Source organism: Cavia porcellus, unplaced genomic scaffold, assembly GCF_034190915.1.
Source record: "Cavia porcellus strain 051 isolate PalLab524CR breed Dunkin Hartley unplaced genomic scaffold, mCavPor4.1 scaffold_25, whole genome shotgun sequence".
Classification (NCBI taxonomy): domain Eukaryota; kingdom Metazoa; phylum Chordata; class Mammalia; order Rodentia; family Caviidae; genus Cavia; species Cavia porcellus.
This window is the reverse complement of record NW_026947508.1, coordinates 16,800,058-16,816,805: the sequence shown is the minus strand read 5'-3', so window position 1 is coordinate 16,816,805 and position 16,748 is coordinate 16,800,058. Positions and strand designations below refer to the sequence as shown.

General features: G+C 51.9%; 1 long non-coding RNA gene across 2 annotated transcripts; it reads right to left on the bottom strand.

Annotated features, from left to right (window-relative positions):
• Nucleotides 1–1,138: 1,138 nt before the first annotated feature.
• LOC106028013 (uncharacterized) lies at nt 1,139–16,013 on the bottom strand. Of its 2 annotated transcripts, XR_001201630.2 has the most exons (5): nt 15,657–16,012; nt 13,172–14,005; nt 7,085–11,303; nt 5,555–5,758; nt 1,139–4,669 (listed from the first exon to the last, which is right to left on the bottom strand). It is a non-coding gene; the product is annotated as an uncharacterized LOC106028013 (long non-coding RNA). The 2 variants fall into 2 exon arrangements; XR_010042992.1 differs by having other exon boundaries at nt 7,085–14,005; nt 15,657–16,013.
• Nucleotides 16,014–16,748: the final 735 nt, after the last annotated feature.

The window sequence follows — 16,748 nt, the reverse complement described above, 5'->3', positions numbered from 1 at the left end:
GTGGGGTGAGACTGTGGGCTGCGTGCTCTTTCCCGAGAGCACGAGTGGGGCTTTGTGAGTGTACCCTCTGCGCCGGAGGGGCTGAGTCCCTCCCCGGAAAGGCTGAAGGCTGCCAACTACAGAGTGGCACTCAGGGCCGGACACAGGGACCGACGGGTGTTGCCTCATTTCGTCCTTAAAAATCCCTCTCGTGAGCCTTGTTGGCAGCCCTTCGCAGCACTCTGGCGGGGAGGACAGGTTACTCTACCACGGATGCCAAGGCAGCTCTGGAAGGCCCACCCTGATAGGCACTGGCACCTCTGCAAAAAAGGTCTCCTTTGATCTGCTTCATTTATGAAGACAGGAGGTGCAAATCTTGATCCCCTAGACTGGCGAGGCAGAGTGTACAGCTCCCAGGTGCCACACTGTCTCTGCCATGCCAGGTTAGGTGGGGTTTTTACTGGGCTCCTGTGGGCTGCAGCCAGCTCTGGGAAGTACCCACGGAGCAGGCACGGAGCAGGTGGGGATTTCTGTCCAGAAGGTATGACAGGAGGAAGGGTGTCCTAGGCTCTGTCCCTCTGTTACCTCATCCAACCTTAGCTCAAACCCAAAGCCAATCCTAATCTGGCTTCAAGTCAGGTGGACAGCAGCAGATGCCCAGGCCTCCTTGGGTCCTCAGCCAGCTGACCTCAGCAGCAGCCCACAACTGCCCTGACCCCAGCTTTACCAATGGGTCAAACTGGATGGCATCACAGCCTCAGCCCAGCCTTTGCCTGACTTCAAACCCATGGTAGCCACAGTCTTAAAACTCACGCTTAACCCTGGTCCTGAATCTGCTCCCAGCTCTGCTGCTAAGCCCAGAGCCCTGAGCCAATGGCACGCTCTGGTCCAGAGTGGAGAATCACCAGAAGGCTGTTTATTACATCCCTTTTGGTGTCAGCCCTCAGGGACATGACCTTGTGTGGCCTGGAGTCCTCCCTGCCCCCTGGTCTCAACCCCTTTATTTGCAATATTTATAGTTATATTTTTCTGGTCTTTAAAATAAGTTCTGATTGATACATAATAATTGTACATATTCATGCAACCCTGGGATAATCTGGTACATGTGCACCATGTGTAATGACCAAAAGCAAGTTACACGGTGTATCCTTTACCGCATCATTTATTATTTCTTTGTGTTAGGAACATTCAAAATCCTCTTCTAGTTATTTTGAAGTTTACGATGAATTATTGTTAATGGTAGTGTGTTAGCTGTCCGTTGCTGTGGCAAAATATTCAATACTCACAATTTAAGGGAGGAAAGAGTTATTGTGGCTCATGGTTTTGGAGAGTTCAGTCCATGGCTGAGTGACCCCAGTGCTTTTGTGCTCACGGCATGATGGAAACATCATGGCATAACAGTGTGGAGGTAGAAAGATGCTCAGCTCATGGCAACCAGGAAACAGAGAGGTTGAGAGAGCCTGAGAGGAAGGGGCAAGGGACAAGACAGAGTCCCCAGGTCATGCCCCCATCACCCACTCCATTCACCTAGGCTGCTCCTCCTAAGTATACATCACCTCCCAATAATGCCATCAAATTATGATCTCACTTATGGATTAACCCACACTGAAGTCAGAACGCTCAGGATATAGTGACCTTCCAAAAGGCCCACCTCGGAACCCTGAGACTTTGGGAGCTGTTACAGATCTAAACAATCACAGTGGTCACCTCACTTCCCGTGGCTCACTGGGACTTCATCTCCCCAGCTGACTCCACTCGTGCACCTGTGAGCTGTGTCTCTCCCTAGTCCCTCCTCTTCTTGGCCTCTGGCACCAGCATTCTACCCTCTGCTTCTATGGGATCAACTTTGATTTGCAGCCTTCGCATTTGAGTGAGGACATGCAGAATTTGTCTTTCTGCCCAACTCATTTCACGGGCCATAATGTCCTCTGGGCTCATCCACGTCGCTGCACATGACAGGATTTTTATTCTTTTTATGGCATACAGAGTCCACTCTTTCCCATCCATTTATCTGTTGATGGACACTTAGGTTGATCCAGAATCTGGGCTTTTGTGAATAGCGCCGTGATCACGGGGGAGTGCAGATGTCTCTTTGATGTTCTGCTTTCTTTGTCTCCAGATTGCTGGATCATTCGGTGGGAAGGATGCTGAGACGGGAACTCTTACTCACTGTGCATGGGAATGCAGATTAGCAGTCTTAGTGGAAAACAGAATGAAAGTTCCTCAAAGCCTTAAAAATAGAACTACCCACGTGATCTAGCCATCTTGCCCGTGCGTATACGTGGAAAGGAAATGAAATCACTGTGTTCAAGAGACATCTGTGTGTCCATGTTGATCACAGCTCCATTCGCAGTAGTTAAGATGCGAAACTAACCTTAGCACCCCCCAGGGAATGAATGAATGAAGCAAATGTGCATACACAAATGCAACTGTACCCAGCGTGAAGAGAGCAGGCGATCCTGTCATTTGTGACAGCATGGATGAGCTTGGAAGACATTATGTTAAGTGATGTAAGCCAGGCACAGAGAGACAGAAATGCACGGTCGAACCCACCTGTGGGATCTAAGAGTCAGGCTCAGGGAAGCAGGGAGCAGGGTGGTGCTCACCAGGGCCTGGGCCGGGGAGATGCTAGCTCAGGGTCCCGTGTCTTAGGGAGGAGGAATGAGTCCCGGGGTTCCACTGTACCATACGGTGACCACAACCATCGTGTGTTGTACCTGTGAGAGTCCATTTTGAATGTTGTCATCACAAATAACAATAAACATGTGAGGTAACAGGGATGCTGCGCGGATTGACCTGATCATTCCATGATGGTTCATATACCGAAACACCACGCCATGCCATAAATAAAGTTTTTTCATTTGAAAATTAAAAAGATGATTTAACAAGGTAGGAGCTGCAAAGGCACTGGTTGTGTGGAGAAAGTTCTCTCTCTCTTCTCTCTCTTTTTGAAACAGGGTCTTGCTATATAGTGCAGACTGGCCTTGAACTCACCAGGTAGCTCAGGTTGGCCTTGAACTCATGGCAATCCTCTTGCCTCAGCCTCCTGAGTCTGGGGATTACAAGTGTGTGCCACTTGGCCCAGCTGGAAGTTCTAATAATGGCCTGTGTTGTTATTTTGTTGAGAACTTATTTCTTGCAGGAACTGTTGGGTCCCTTCTATATAGACTCTATTCTTACAACACTAGGTGGCTGATCTCTTGGTTTGTTGGCTTTCTGCCACTGTGACAGAATACCCAAGAGAATCGACTTTCAAGCAGGGAGGTTCGTCCTGGCTTACAGTTTCAGAAGGCTCAGTCCATTGTTGCTTGACCTTGTTGCACTGAGCCTGTGAAGTCCATGTTAGTGGGAGAACGAGGTACACGTTTCACATCATGGTGGCCAGGAAACCAAGAGAGAGCGGAAGGCGCTGGGGTGCCTGTGTCCCCTTCCACGTCACCTCCCCCAACCTAGTGATTTAACCTCTGGGTTCCACCTCCTAAAGCCTTCACCACCTCACAACTGTTCCCATAGGCTGGGAACTAAGCCTTCAACACATGAAACTTTGGAGGATATTTAAGACCAAACCTATAGTGTGTCCCATTTTGCAGCCCAGGAAATGGAGGCTCAGAAGGTTGCAGTAACTTACCTACTCTTGGATGGTTAGGAACCCAATCATTCTGACCTTGAACTACACCCTGGACCCAGAATGCAAATGCTTAACCTCCACACAGTACTGCTCCAAGCTGAGAACTTTGCCTACTGATCCTATGAGTGTTCTGTTTCATGAATGAAAAAGGAGATAAAAATAAGGCTCAGCTCAACCTCATCCTCGAGTTTACACTTGTGAGCCCAGTATTGGTGGCTCAGGAGACCCCCACAGCCTGGCCCTGCATCCTCCAGCTGCCTGCTTCTCACAAGCAATGTCCCAGCACTGCCCACTATTCCCTGGGAGCAGCCTGGTGTCTGGCCTCTGAGCCTTTGCCAACTCTGTTCCCTCTACCTGGAGCACCTAGTCCTACAGCCCCTCATCCACTTGTCCTTCAGGCCTGGACTGGGACAGCACCTCCTCCAGGAAGCCATGGCTGATTGCATCTGACTAGCTCAGGAACCCTTGTTCTGTTTCCAAAGGGCCTTGTGTCTTGTCCAGTGATGCACTGTGCTGTCATCCTCCTGGCTGGTCTGCCTTTCCTGTAAGACAGGACCGTCTGCTGTGTTTGCCTGTGTTTCCCCAGTTCCCAGCACAGCACTGAGGCAGGAAAGGCTGTTAATACTCAAACAAACGAAATGCTTCAAGGTACACAGGGCTGCTACTGAGCACTTGCCTGGCCTCCAGGGTCTGACACAACCAGCTCACTGAATTCTAACAACCTTCGGAGGTAGAAACTATCCCCATCTCTTCTTTTTCACTTTTTTCTTTTAATATTATTACTTTTTTGCGCACTGGGGTTTGAACCCAGGGCCTTCACACTGAGCTACAACCAGTCCTTTTTAGTTCTGGACCGGAACTTGCTAAGTTGCAGGACCCCCAGGCTGACGTTCCAGGCATGGGACATGCGCCACGGTCCCCCCAATCATGATTCTCCGTGTTAAAGCTGGAAAGCTAAGGCACAGAGAGCTCCACGCTCTGCCTGGGGTTGCACAGTGAGTCCTGGTGAAGTGATTTCAAATGCAGATCATTTGTTCCGGCATCTCCGATGTTAACCTGCTCCTAAGATACAAGCAAGTCAGCAGACTTAGAAGCGGGTAAACTCAGAGCATAACGACCAAAATGTAATTAGAGTTGATTACCCCAATGAGCAAGAGCACTTAGCAAGAAACAAGCTAAAATTAAAACCCCTCAAGTGCGCAAAAGCAGGCAAAGCAGGGGCCACAGCACTGACGTGGGCAGGCGGGGCTGGGCTCGGAGGTGCCCGGCGCGGGCCTGTCTGGTTTGCATCAGCGCTGGGCGCTGCAGAATCCGGACTCATTAGCAATTTCAGCCTGGCGCCTGTGAGATGTTAGCATTTTACTGTTTCCTCACTTTTTCTTTCTTTCTTGTTTCTGTCTTTTTTTTCCCCTTTCTTTATTATCTCAGATTTCCGCCTCACACCACAAGAATGCAGAGGCTGCCACATCCCCACCATGAGACACTCGAAGTCCCTGGCACCTCTGAGGCTCATGCCAGGTGCCACGATTGCCACGAGCAGAGTCCTGCTGGGCCTCCTCATGAGCGGGGCTCCGGGGAGCAGAGAGCCTGCTTCCCAGCCCCGACCTGGCCCCGCGCACAGCCCCAGCTGAAGTTTCCCTGGGAACACAGGGTGGCACAGCATTAGCAGGCGTTTCTAGTCTCTCCCCTCTGTTTCCTCCTCCCTCACATTCTTCATCTCCTCCTCCTCTTTCTGCCTCTTTTTCTTCCCCTCTTCTTCCTCCTCTTGAGAAAGGTCAGGCTCAAACCTGCAAGCCTCTGGCCTCAGTCTCTTAGAGTGCTGTGATTACAGCTCTCGATTGACTCTTGAAACCCACGACCTCATGCTTGCCAGCCAGGCAGGGGCTTTGCCGCTGAGCTATGTGCCTGGAAATCCATTCTTTCCTTATCAAATCAACCTTTTCTTACCTGCAACACTGATGTTATATGGACACTTGTCACCTGGGGAAGAGGGAGGCTGTCAGGCTGGAGGGCGGGAGATGCTGAATTCAAACCAGGCACACGCTAAACCAACAGTAGGACTGCTGGGTATTTAGCTGAGGTCAGGGCCGGCCACTGCCTCTTGGAGGACACCGACCTTAGGGCTGCAGCCCGGACAGTTTGGGAGTTGCCCTGTGTCGGGTGTGAAGAAACAGAGCCAGGTCATCATCGTCACCACCACCACCATCATCATCATCGTCACAATCGCTACCGTAGCTCCCGAAAGCTTCTGTCCTTTATTGGCTTGCCCCCTTGGCAGGGGGTGGGGACAGCATGCTGAGGGGTGGGGAGGGCTGACTGATGGGGAGGAAGCGTGGCTGAGCATGGGGAGGAAGGCGAGGCAGCCCCTGGGGGGCCGAATGTGCAGAGGGAGGGACTGGTTCCCAGTGACAGCCACGAGCCTGAGTGCCTGTGCATTGATTAACCTCAAGGCACTCTTTGGAGGAGGGGATGCTGGTCCATGCCCAGAGCTGTCACTCAGGTGTCACCATAGGGTGGGTGGAGGTTGGGGACACTGCAGCAGGGCCTCTGGGAGAGGCTCCAAGCACAAGGCAGCTCATCCCGCTGAGTGCCTCATGGTATGCAGAGGCTGGAGCCCAGATGTGGGCAGACAGGGCCTGAGGGCTGATGCAGGATCTGTGGCTGCAGCCTGAAACTGGGACTGCGGGGTCTCTTGGGGGACATCAGTAAAAGGACACCTCCCAGGAAGAAGCTTCCCATGGCTGAGGGTGTAGGCCTTGGGCCTCACCTTCTGCTCCTTCTTGGCAGCTTTCACACTGAGCTGCATCTCAGTCCTTTCTCTAATTTTTATTTTTGAGGCAGGACCTCACAAAGTCCTTAAATTGCCCAGGCTGGATGTGAATTTGTAATCCTCCTGCCTCAGCCTCCCAGAGTGCTGGGATCACAGACGTGCGCCACCGTGCCCAGCTTCTCAGCAGCATTTGACAAAGTCCATCTCTCTCCTGCCTTAGACGCTGGGTTTCCGGGACGCCCCACTCCTGGGTTTCCTCCTCCTTCCCGGCGGCTGCTGCCACTCCTTTCTGGAATCTGTCTCTGTCTCCTCTTCCAAAGAGATAAATGGTGGAGCATCCCAGGCCCTTTCTATACTCCCTCTGGGGGCCCTGTCTACACTCTTTCCTGGGGCTCTGTCTACACTCCCTCCCCAGGGGGCTCATGCAGTCTGAGGTCGCAGACAGAGTCTCTGCAGTGACATCTCCCAAATGTCCAGAGCTTTCCCATCCACCGGCTCCGGACTCGAACATCCGGCCCCCTCAGAGGTGTGCCCCCGCATCTGAAGCCAGTCTGAGCCCTGAAAGCAGCTGCTCCTTCGGTCTCCTGCTCCTCAGGAGATGGCACACAGGCTGCTGGGCCCAGCCCCAAGGCGTCCTGCCTCTCCTTCCCTTGCCGTCCCATCCACTTGCAGTGCCCCTCCCCAGCACTCCTGCTGTGCAATCTTACCTGCTGGCTGCATTCCTGGTGTGTCACTGACCCTGCTGTCCAGCCAATAGTTCTGCCTCTCACTGTGTTCCCAGCCCATTTGCCTCTTTGGTGTTCTGTGGCCCTTTCAAACGTTCTCAGGCCTCAGGGCCTTTGCACTTGCTGTTCTTCATGTCAGGATTACATTCCCCACATGTTCCCAAGACTTGCTTCCTCTCTCTGTTCAGATCACTGTTCCACAGGCACCACATCCAAAAGGCCGTCCCCACTGGCTTCTCTAAATGTCTAACACTTTCTTCCCGCTCATATCTCACCCAGTCAGTTCCAGCCCTCTCTACTTCAGTCCTCTTCCACATTCAGTTCATGTATCTCATGCTTCATTAGTATATTTATCTCTGTCTTCATTACGAGGTCAACTGTGCACCACCATTGTTCACCACCGTTTTCTGGTCTCACACTGTGTCAGGTGTGCGATTGGTGCTCGCATCAGCCAGGTTTTACTCGAGGAACTGATTTAGTGTAGACATCCACATGCACACACACATGATCATATGAAGGCGCCCACAATGGCGCCTATGGAGCAGGGTAAAGAATCCAAAGGCCATCTGAGCCCCAGAGAGCTAGAGGACCCAGGTGAAGGTCAAAGGCTGCAGAGTCCGTGCGAGTCCTGTGTTAGAAAGTCAAGAGGTCCCCCAAGGCAGGGCAGAAGAGCAGAGCGCCTCCAAAGCACAGCAGCGACTTCCTGGTTCCTTCCCTTTTAATGCCATCCAGGCTACGAGCCCATTGGTCAGTGCCACACACTTCCGGTTCTTCTTCCCGCCTACCTGTCAGTCACCCACAGACACCGGAAGAGCTGTGCTCCTTTCACCCTTAATCCATTCAAATTGGTGGTCACGGTGCCCCGTAAAAATTACTTGGATGCCTACACAGATGAAACAACCGTTAAGGCAGGCTGAGAGAATGTATTCACAAAATCCTCGAACAGTGAATGTATTCGAGGGCCTTAAACAGAGAATGTTGGTTGAATGAATTAATGTGAAGTGATGGCAGCTGTTAATTCTTTGAGGGCAGACCTGGGGTTTGTTCTTCTTGGTATTTCTGGTGCTGCTTTATTAAGCTGTGTGACCTCAGGAAAACTCTATAGCTTCTCTGGGCTTCAGTTTCTTCCTCCATAAACTGAGAATAACAATGAGATCCATGCCATGGGTCACTGGGGGATTACATAAGTTAATATATGTAAAGATCCTGGAACACTGGTTGGGGTAAAGTCCTAAGTGCTCATGAAACATAACTGTTATGCGGGTATCATCCTGGGTTTAGACCTACCAGGTGCTTGGAGAGCTATAAAGGAGAGGGTTGAGCAGACCCGGAGTTAGCCCAGAGAAGCCTGTTCACATGGTCTTCTGCTAGGGAACGGTCCGTCCGGTGAATTGAGCTGAGAGGAGAAACCGCATCATGCCGTCAGCTCCTGCTGAGTCTGTGGCCAGCGAAACCTCAAAGCCTTTCTTTACAGTCATACTGCTTGGCCAGGGAGCCCTCATCCTGTATTTGTGGGTTTCATTTTATTTCTTGTGGTCTTTTGCTTTCTTTTCTGTCCGGGATTATAAAAGTAATATATGCCCACTGTGGAAAGTTTACAATGAGCATAAAATTACAAAGAGCAGGAAAAAAGCAGGTTACAAATCAGCATGAATGGCTTGAATCCACTTGCGTAAAATGTTTTTATATATTTATAAAGGGAGACAGGGGCAGACAGAAAAAGAGAGAGAGAGAGAGAGGGAGAGGGAGGGAGGATGGGAAAAGGGAGAAAGATGCTTGACAAGAGATTTGCTAAACCATTTGCAGGGCTGCTTTTCTGGTGGCCTTCCGCCAAGCGCCTTTTTTTCTCTCTCTTGGTATTTTCTCCTGAATGCTGTTTGAATTTTCATGAAGGCATAGATCATCTATTTTTTTTTTCAAAAAAATGAATGTGTAACAACCATTTCAAAATGGAAATCAGATAGTGTAGCTCCCCTCCTTCGAATGGTTTATGTGCTCCTCCTTCATTCAAGAGACACTGGGCGCTGCTGAGGCGGGCCGGTCTCTCTCCTTCCTGGCGTTGCAGGGCTCAGGGCGCCCATCGGCAGCCCCGAGCATCGTCTGTAAAGCTTGTGAGTTTCACGTCTATCCCTCCTCCCAGCATAAAGTCTGGGAGGGGAGCAGGCCGAATCTCTGCCCATACACAGCCTTTACTTACATCCTAGAACAATGCCGCGTAATAGGCATTCTGTAAATGAGTGAATTCAGTAGATGCATGAGCGTATAAAATCAAAGGTAAAAACGCAAGAAAAAAAATCTTTCCTAATTCCACCACCCGGAAATCCTGGCTGCCCTCCTGGTATATTTCCCATTCAATCTTTTTTCTCTCCTGTACACAAACATAGTGAAAACACACGTAGCACCTTTTTTCTTAACGCAGTATAATATCATAAGCATCCTCCAAGATCTGAAGAGAATATATTAATTTTCTTCAATGAATAATATTCATTCTCAGCCAGGGTGACTTTGCTCCCAGGAGACAGTTGGCAATGTCTGGAGGGCTTTGTAGTTGTCACAGCAGGTGGGTGAGTGGCATTGCTGATGGCAGCTGAACATCTGTGACGGACGCACAGGGCAGGACCCACCGCAGACCCTCTGGCCACAAGTGTCACCCCTGCCAAGACTGAGAATCCATCTTGTGGGTCTGTGAGATCTGACTTCTTTAAGGTCCTCTTGCCGAAGGTGGAACTGTTTTTGGTTTTGCACTAATTACAGTAAGACTGTGGCAACCCGTTTCAGACATAAATCTCCACCGTATTTTATATGATTTCCTTTGGGTAAACTGCAAGGCTTGATGCTTCAGGTCAAGCAAAGGACGATGCAGATCTTGCTTGAACTTCATCTTGTCAGTTTCAGCAGAGTCCAGCCGCTCTGGGCAGTCTGGCCTCTGCCACATCTGTGGTCATGCCCGACTGGGAGTCATATCCAGGCCTTCCTGGCCAGTGGGTGATGACAGCTGGGGCAGAAAACAGAGTGGCAGGTCAGAGAGTGCTGTTTTAGACAGGATGGTTTGAGATGGACTCTCTGAAAAGGGAGTTTTAAAATGATTTGAGCCTCGGGAATATTTGGAAGAATAGTAAGTGCAAAGGCCCAGAGGCAGGAATGTGACAGACAAGCTGTGAAGCACTGGAAAGAGGCAGGTATGGTGGATGGGAAGGAGCAAAGGGATCGTTTGGAGGGGCAGAGGCAGAGACAGATGGCGGCCACGTTACATAGGAGCTTTGCTCCACTGGAGGTTTGAGCAGGGGGAGAAAGGGATCCCATGTCCATTTTTCAAAGGGTCCCTCTGGCTACTGTGTGGAAGTTGGACCACAGGGAAGCCAGCGTGCAAGTGGGAGCCAAGGGATGGGTTGAGAGGGACGGTGGCTCTGATCTCATGACAAACAGTGGTGAAGAGGTGGTAAGTGGGTCCCAGCTAGTTTATTCTCGTTTGTTTGTTTGTTTGTTTTGGGACAGGGTCTCACTATGCAGTTCAGGCTGGCCTCGAGCTCACTTTGTAGCCCAGGCTGGTCTCGAACTCACAACAATCCTCCTGCATCAGCCTTCCGAGTGCTGGCATTACAGGCGTGCACCACCATGTCCGGCACCAGATAGATTTTGAAGATGGAGCTGATGGGTTTGCCAATGGGGCAGGGACAAGGGCAGAGGAGGTGACAGTGACGAGCTATTGGGACTCCTGGCAACCCTCTGCGGGGACCTGTGCTTCCTGAGTTCACCCAAGACAGCCAGCTAACCCCAGGTATCTCCAGGTTTCCCAATACTCCTCTATTTGGGCCATGTAGACTCTTGCTTATCAAACTATGGTGGGCCCAGCTTGGTGCTGCTGTCCCCCAGGAGTTGGCTAGGCCTGCAGGGAGGCCCGTGTGTTCATTAACATTCAAGAAACATCACTGAGGTCGCACATCTGGAGAGGGGAAGTCTTTCTCTTCTAGGATGTTTTGGATTTTATAAATACAATGAAAGTTCATCCGTAAGGCTGGTGGTTTGTGGTGGTGGTGGTGAGACAGGGTTTGCTGAGTAGTTCAAGCTGGCCCCAAATTCACAATGTAGCCTCGGCTGGTGTCCAGCTTGCTATGATCTTCCTGCCTCAGCCTCCTGAGTGCTGGGATTATGGTTGTGCACCACCCGGTCCAGCAAGGATGGTGATTTTTAAACAACAGCCCTGTGGACAAAGGAGAGAGCTGGGAGTGTGAGTCTCAAGGTTAACGGGGCAGCTGCAGGGAAGATTTGGCAAAGGACCATTTCACACCAGCCATTCTTGGGGTACAGGAAAGCCAGGCTCCACCATGGGGGTGGCTGAGAGCATCCAAGTACAGAGGGAAGTGGACAGATGCCAGAGTAATGCGGGCTTCGATTCAAACCCAGGCACCCCACTCCCTAATTCACTTCTCTGAGCCTCAGTTTTCTCCTCTATAAAATGGGCCTGATAGCTGCAGTATGGTAGTGATTAATTAGATATCATGTAGAAAGAGAGGTTGAGAGAGAAGTGCTTTTTTTTTTATTGGTACGGGATCGAACTCACGACCACCTGCTTACAAGGCAGGTGCTTATGCTGCTGATCTAAATTCCCAGCCCTAGAGAAAACTGCTTTTAAAAACTGTTAGCTACGGTTAGTATGGTTATGAGAACTGCGGGATGGGTCGGGTTACAAGTCATTGAAAGCCTGCTTTTATTTCCTGTCGTTGTTCTAACAAGTTGCCACAAACCTGATGGCTTAAAGTGTACAAACTGATTAATGTCACAGTCCTAGTAGGTTACGGTAGGCTAGAAGTTCACTTTGTCTCTTGATTGACTACAATAAGATATCTGCAGGGCTGCTGTACTTCCTGGGCTGTTGGGGAGGATTTGTTTTTTCCAGAGCCCAGATCCCTGGCCCATACCCCAGGTCTTTGGCCCATCTTTCAAGCCAACAGTGTGGCATCTCTCTGACTGCTCTTCCTGGTCCATCTCCCTTGACCCTGGCTTGGAAAAGTTCTCCAAGCCTGAGAATTTGTATGATCAGATTGGCCGACCTGGGCATCCGCAATAATCCTTCCCTATCAAGATCCTTATCCTCAGTCATATCTAAAGTCTTTTTGCCATTGAAATGAACAGATTCACAGTGTCTAAGGATATTGCCTGGGTATCCGGGGAGGTCAATATTCTGCCTACCACCCTAACTTAACTTAACTTTGAGATTTATTTTCGTGTGTATCAAGACTGAAGGCACTGTGGGTATCAGGCACAGTTTGATCAGGATTTAACTTTGTTTCTCTGCTTCTTTGTCCTTTGCCCCCCAGGGCTTCCATTGTATTTCAAAGTCAGAGGAAGGCTGCCAGCAGAAACCAGTGTGATGCAATTCCTTTGTTTTCCTCTTTTGGGGAGAGAAACTTTTCCCATACCACAGGACAGGTATGCTGAGCCACGCACTGCGAGACCATTTCCAATACACAGCACTAAGGGTAGTGGGGGGTGTCCACAATTAGTTACCCTGGAGGTAGGGTGAGAACCACCCCATCAGGGCACTGGGCAGCTGTTGTGGGGGAGGGGAAGTAACCACAGTGACCACTGCAATTATCCATGACCTCAGCCTCCCCCAAGCTCCCACCCTCCCAGCAGGAAGCACGGAAACAGAATGCAGGGCACAGTGTCTACTGGGGTGCTGGGGAGCTCTCTGCCTGTGGCTCTGGGATCTTGAGCCCTGCCGTTTGCCTGGTCCCTGATAATCTGATACCTCGTGCAACTTTCCTCCCTCCTGGAACCTACGCTTGGTCCTGACTGCAGAGAACTTTCGTCTGTCTGGTTCCTGTCTGGGCTCTGGGCTCCTAGCGGGTCGGGCCATCCTCACCGCTGTGTGTCAGCCCAGGCTCCCCTCTGACTGTACCCACATCCTCCCAGGAGGCGAGCCTGGTCCCCTGGGGCCCTGAGAATTGGGCTCCTCCTACACAACTCTGCTTACGCCTCTGCTGCAGCTATGAGGGGTCATTCATTTCCATTGTTTGACCGGGCCATGTACCAGGCTTACATATCTCAAATTAGTAACTCGTTCACCTGTCCAGCAACTGTTTGATGGAGAAAGGCACGATCCGTACTCCATGTTACTGACAGGAAACGGAGCCTTGAGAGGTTAAGGAACTTGCTGTAGGTGACACATCCTGGACGCGCAGTGTTGATGTCTAGTCCGGCTGCTGACCACCGACACCTCTGCTTCTCCAAACCCATCCACATGGTGGAATTACTGCTCTGTTCAACTCTGTCTGTATCCTCAAGAGAGTAGAGAATCTCTTCATATTGATTGAAGGGATGAGAAACTAGGTCTTTCCCATTGCAGTCTGATCCCGGGAAGGAACGTTAAATCTTTCTCCATCTGCCAAGGCCTTGCAATATGGTCAAAGGCCAGGGGTGACACTGACTCAGCTTAGGGCTTCGGTGGGTGTGCAGAGAGCAGCTGGAGACAGAGAAGCCCAGGAGAGGTGATGTGCTTGGTGGGGGCAGCTCTGCAGGGCCAGGCTGACTGGGTGGGCACCGGCCCTGGGGTCTGGCTGCCGTGGCTGGATGCTGACCAGCTGGCAGGGCCAGGCAGGCTGTAGAATTCTCCCCAGCTTTGCACTTTTTCCCTCTTAATTTGTTGTCTTGAGACAGGCCTCCCTCCCAGAGCTAATGGAAGGCTCTCAGCTCAGGGCCCGTGGGCGTTGGCGGTTGAGACATCCTCTCCTGCTCCCTGGCTGGGCAGGAGCCTGGCATCATGATGAAACCGACACCTGGCCCGGCCCAGGATCTCAGGGTTCAGAGCGCCTGTTCCTCTGCAGCGACTTGGCCTGTCCTCCAACCGAACCACTAGCATGTCGAGAATAAATCAGAAGGGTGTCTGTTTCCTGTTTGGTGCTGAAATGAAGTTTAGGAAAAATGTTTATTTTGGTTATAAGGCCAGGGTTAGGGAAGCAAGGTTAGGGCCGGCATGCAGGATCCCTGAGCAGGCGTGGATGGGCACGGGGCAGGGTGTCCCAGCCTGGCGGTCTGCACTGGAAATCATGGTGGCCTCAGTGCTTCTAGAGGCTCAACTAGAGCCACAGCTCTGGGCTGGGGGCTGGACAGAGCTGGATTCTGGTGTCACTGGCAATTCTCTGATCCTGGCTGTGCCTTTGATTTTCTGCCCATGGTGACAAAGTTGGTCGCAGTAATCTCCCTGGTGGCCAGTGTCTAGGGTCACTTTGTCCCTCGTGTTTCTAAGATCATAGCTGATGCATAAGGGAAAGCAGGGCGCTCTGTGCTGTGCTAGGCGGATCGCTGAATGCACTCTTGAGTACTGTGACTGCCTGCTTTGGCCTTCTCGCCACAGACCCCACCCCACCCAGGCCAGGGTGGATCTAACCGTCTCTGCCAGCTTTCTGGGAGCTCCTGGAGAGCTCATGGGGTGGGGCAGAGCCTGCCCTGGCCACACGTGTGCATGTGTTTCTGTGCACAAGTCTGCTAAAAGTTTCGCAGAAAGGGTCTGACCCCAGAAGGCTTGTTAAAGTTAGACTAGATGTCTAAACACAGCTCGGCGTAGACAGTCACCAGTGCTAGGGCCTGGAATCCGTCCCCAGCAGGTGGGAGCAGGGCCCTGTGGCCTTGTACCTGAGCAACAGACGGGCAGAAACAGCTGCCTGCTGCCGACCATGGTGGTAGGAGGCTTCACCTCGCTGGGCCTCTCTTCCTCAGTGGAGGAGGGAAGGTTATAGCCCCACTGGGCTGGCCAAGGTGCCACGGGCCAGGTACCCTTGGGCGTCACTGTATCAAGGCAGGAGGCCCATACTTCAGGGAGGCCTGCAGTCCCTGTCCCCTCCAGCTAAGCCAAGTGAATGTGGGAAGATGCCATTGCTGCTAGTTCCCATGGGCCTTGGGGCTCAGAGGCAGAGCCCTGTTCAGGCAGCACAACACAGCCTTCTGGACAGGTTGGGAGCCATGCAGAGTCTGTCCTTTCCTGCACCCCCAGGGACAGGTCTGGGTGTCCCAGGGGCTTCAGATGCCTCCTGAGAAACCTCTGCTACAGTGACCACCTCTGTCTGCTTGTGAGGCGACTCTGGTGAACACTGTGGGGTGCAGCTGGGAGCCTGGTACTCCCCACATCAAGGTCAGAGCAGCCCAGCCTGAGTGCTTCCCGTCTCCTCCACCAGCTCAGGGCACCCCCTCCAGGCCCAGCCCAGGCTGCCTCTGGTGGCACAGAGGGCCAGGTCCTGTCTCTGCTGCCACACAGCATGGCTCTCCCCAGTGACGTGGCTGCGGACCTCCTCAGGAGGTTCCGATGTGACCAGCTAGTGACTCAGCCCCAAGCAGAGCGCTTGGCACCGGCTAGGCAGACAATGTTTGCTGCATTCCCACACCCTTAGAGGAGGTCGTCAACGAGAGGGTGTGATGGGGGGCCACCCAGCCACCAAATTATCTCCTTTGTGGATGCCTGGAATTCCACCACTAATACTTCATTCTTTTGGAGGATATTATTGCCTTATCTCAGTTGCACTCTTTAAATACAAGCCCCCTGGGATATATAACATACCTGAATATGGATGAGCTTGTCATAACATTTTCCTTCCCGGCAGCAGGGATCCAAGTTCTCAGGCCCTAAGCTCAGCAATCTTTCAAATACCTAGCACTCCCAGTCACTCAACAAACAGGAGCAAGCTCCTCCTACGCGGCATACCCTTTGCCCAGGGTCCTGGAGGCTCACAGTTAGAAGGAATTACTCTCTGCACCCCAGCCAGCGTGCACGATACCTGGCACACAGAGGAGCTCACTAAATGTTTGCTGAATGACTACATGAAGCTCTCCAGCTACAAAAACAAGGCACTGTCATGCCAGGGATCTGAGGACAAACCTGGGCTGACTGCCTGGGTTTGCCTTCTGGCTTTGCCACTTACCAGCCGTGTGACCTCTCCGGCAAGTTCCTGTGCCTCTCTCCGCATTGGCAAAATGGGAATCATAATAGTTGCTGGGAGGATCACTTAGTTAATCTTTGCAAAGTACTTAGAACATTTCCTGGCACTCGGTCAGCACGATGTAAGTGTTTGTTAAATAACGAAAACTCAACCAACATGATTGAGTACACATGGAAGGTATTTAGTGATGTTTGTTGGCCGCTCAGAGGGCTGCAGAGAGCGAGGATGACATTTCACTCGCAGCCGTGTCCTCAGCGGCTGGCACGGAGTGGACAGCGGGAAGCGCTGGTGCGCGGGACCGGCCCTGACCTCCTGGCTCCACGCTGGATTTTCCGACCGGGAGCTGTGTGTGCTAGGGGGGCCGTGCGTCTTGGCAGCCTGGTTCCCGGAGATGCAGTCATAAATCCAGCTGCCGTCGGGTTCTCAGCAGGGCCGTTTTTCCTGGCTGTCGGGGTGCAGACAGGAACTGTCAATACAGGACCAATCTCGATGAGGCGGAGACAAATGTGGGGGGCGGCCAGAGAGGTGGGGCAGGGAGAAGAGGGAGCAGCTCGAACCTCTCAGACCCCCCATCTCCCACGGTGCTGCCAGCACGATTGGCACCTGGGAAATACTTGTCAATGGCTCCTGAGTGTGGTCACAGCAGCCGTTTTCTCTCTGCCCCCACCCCGGGCACCAGTGTGATGTGTCACCCTTGCCTGGGTGAGTCCCAC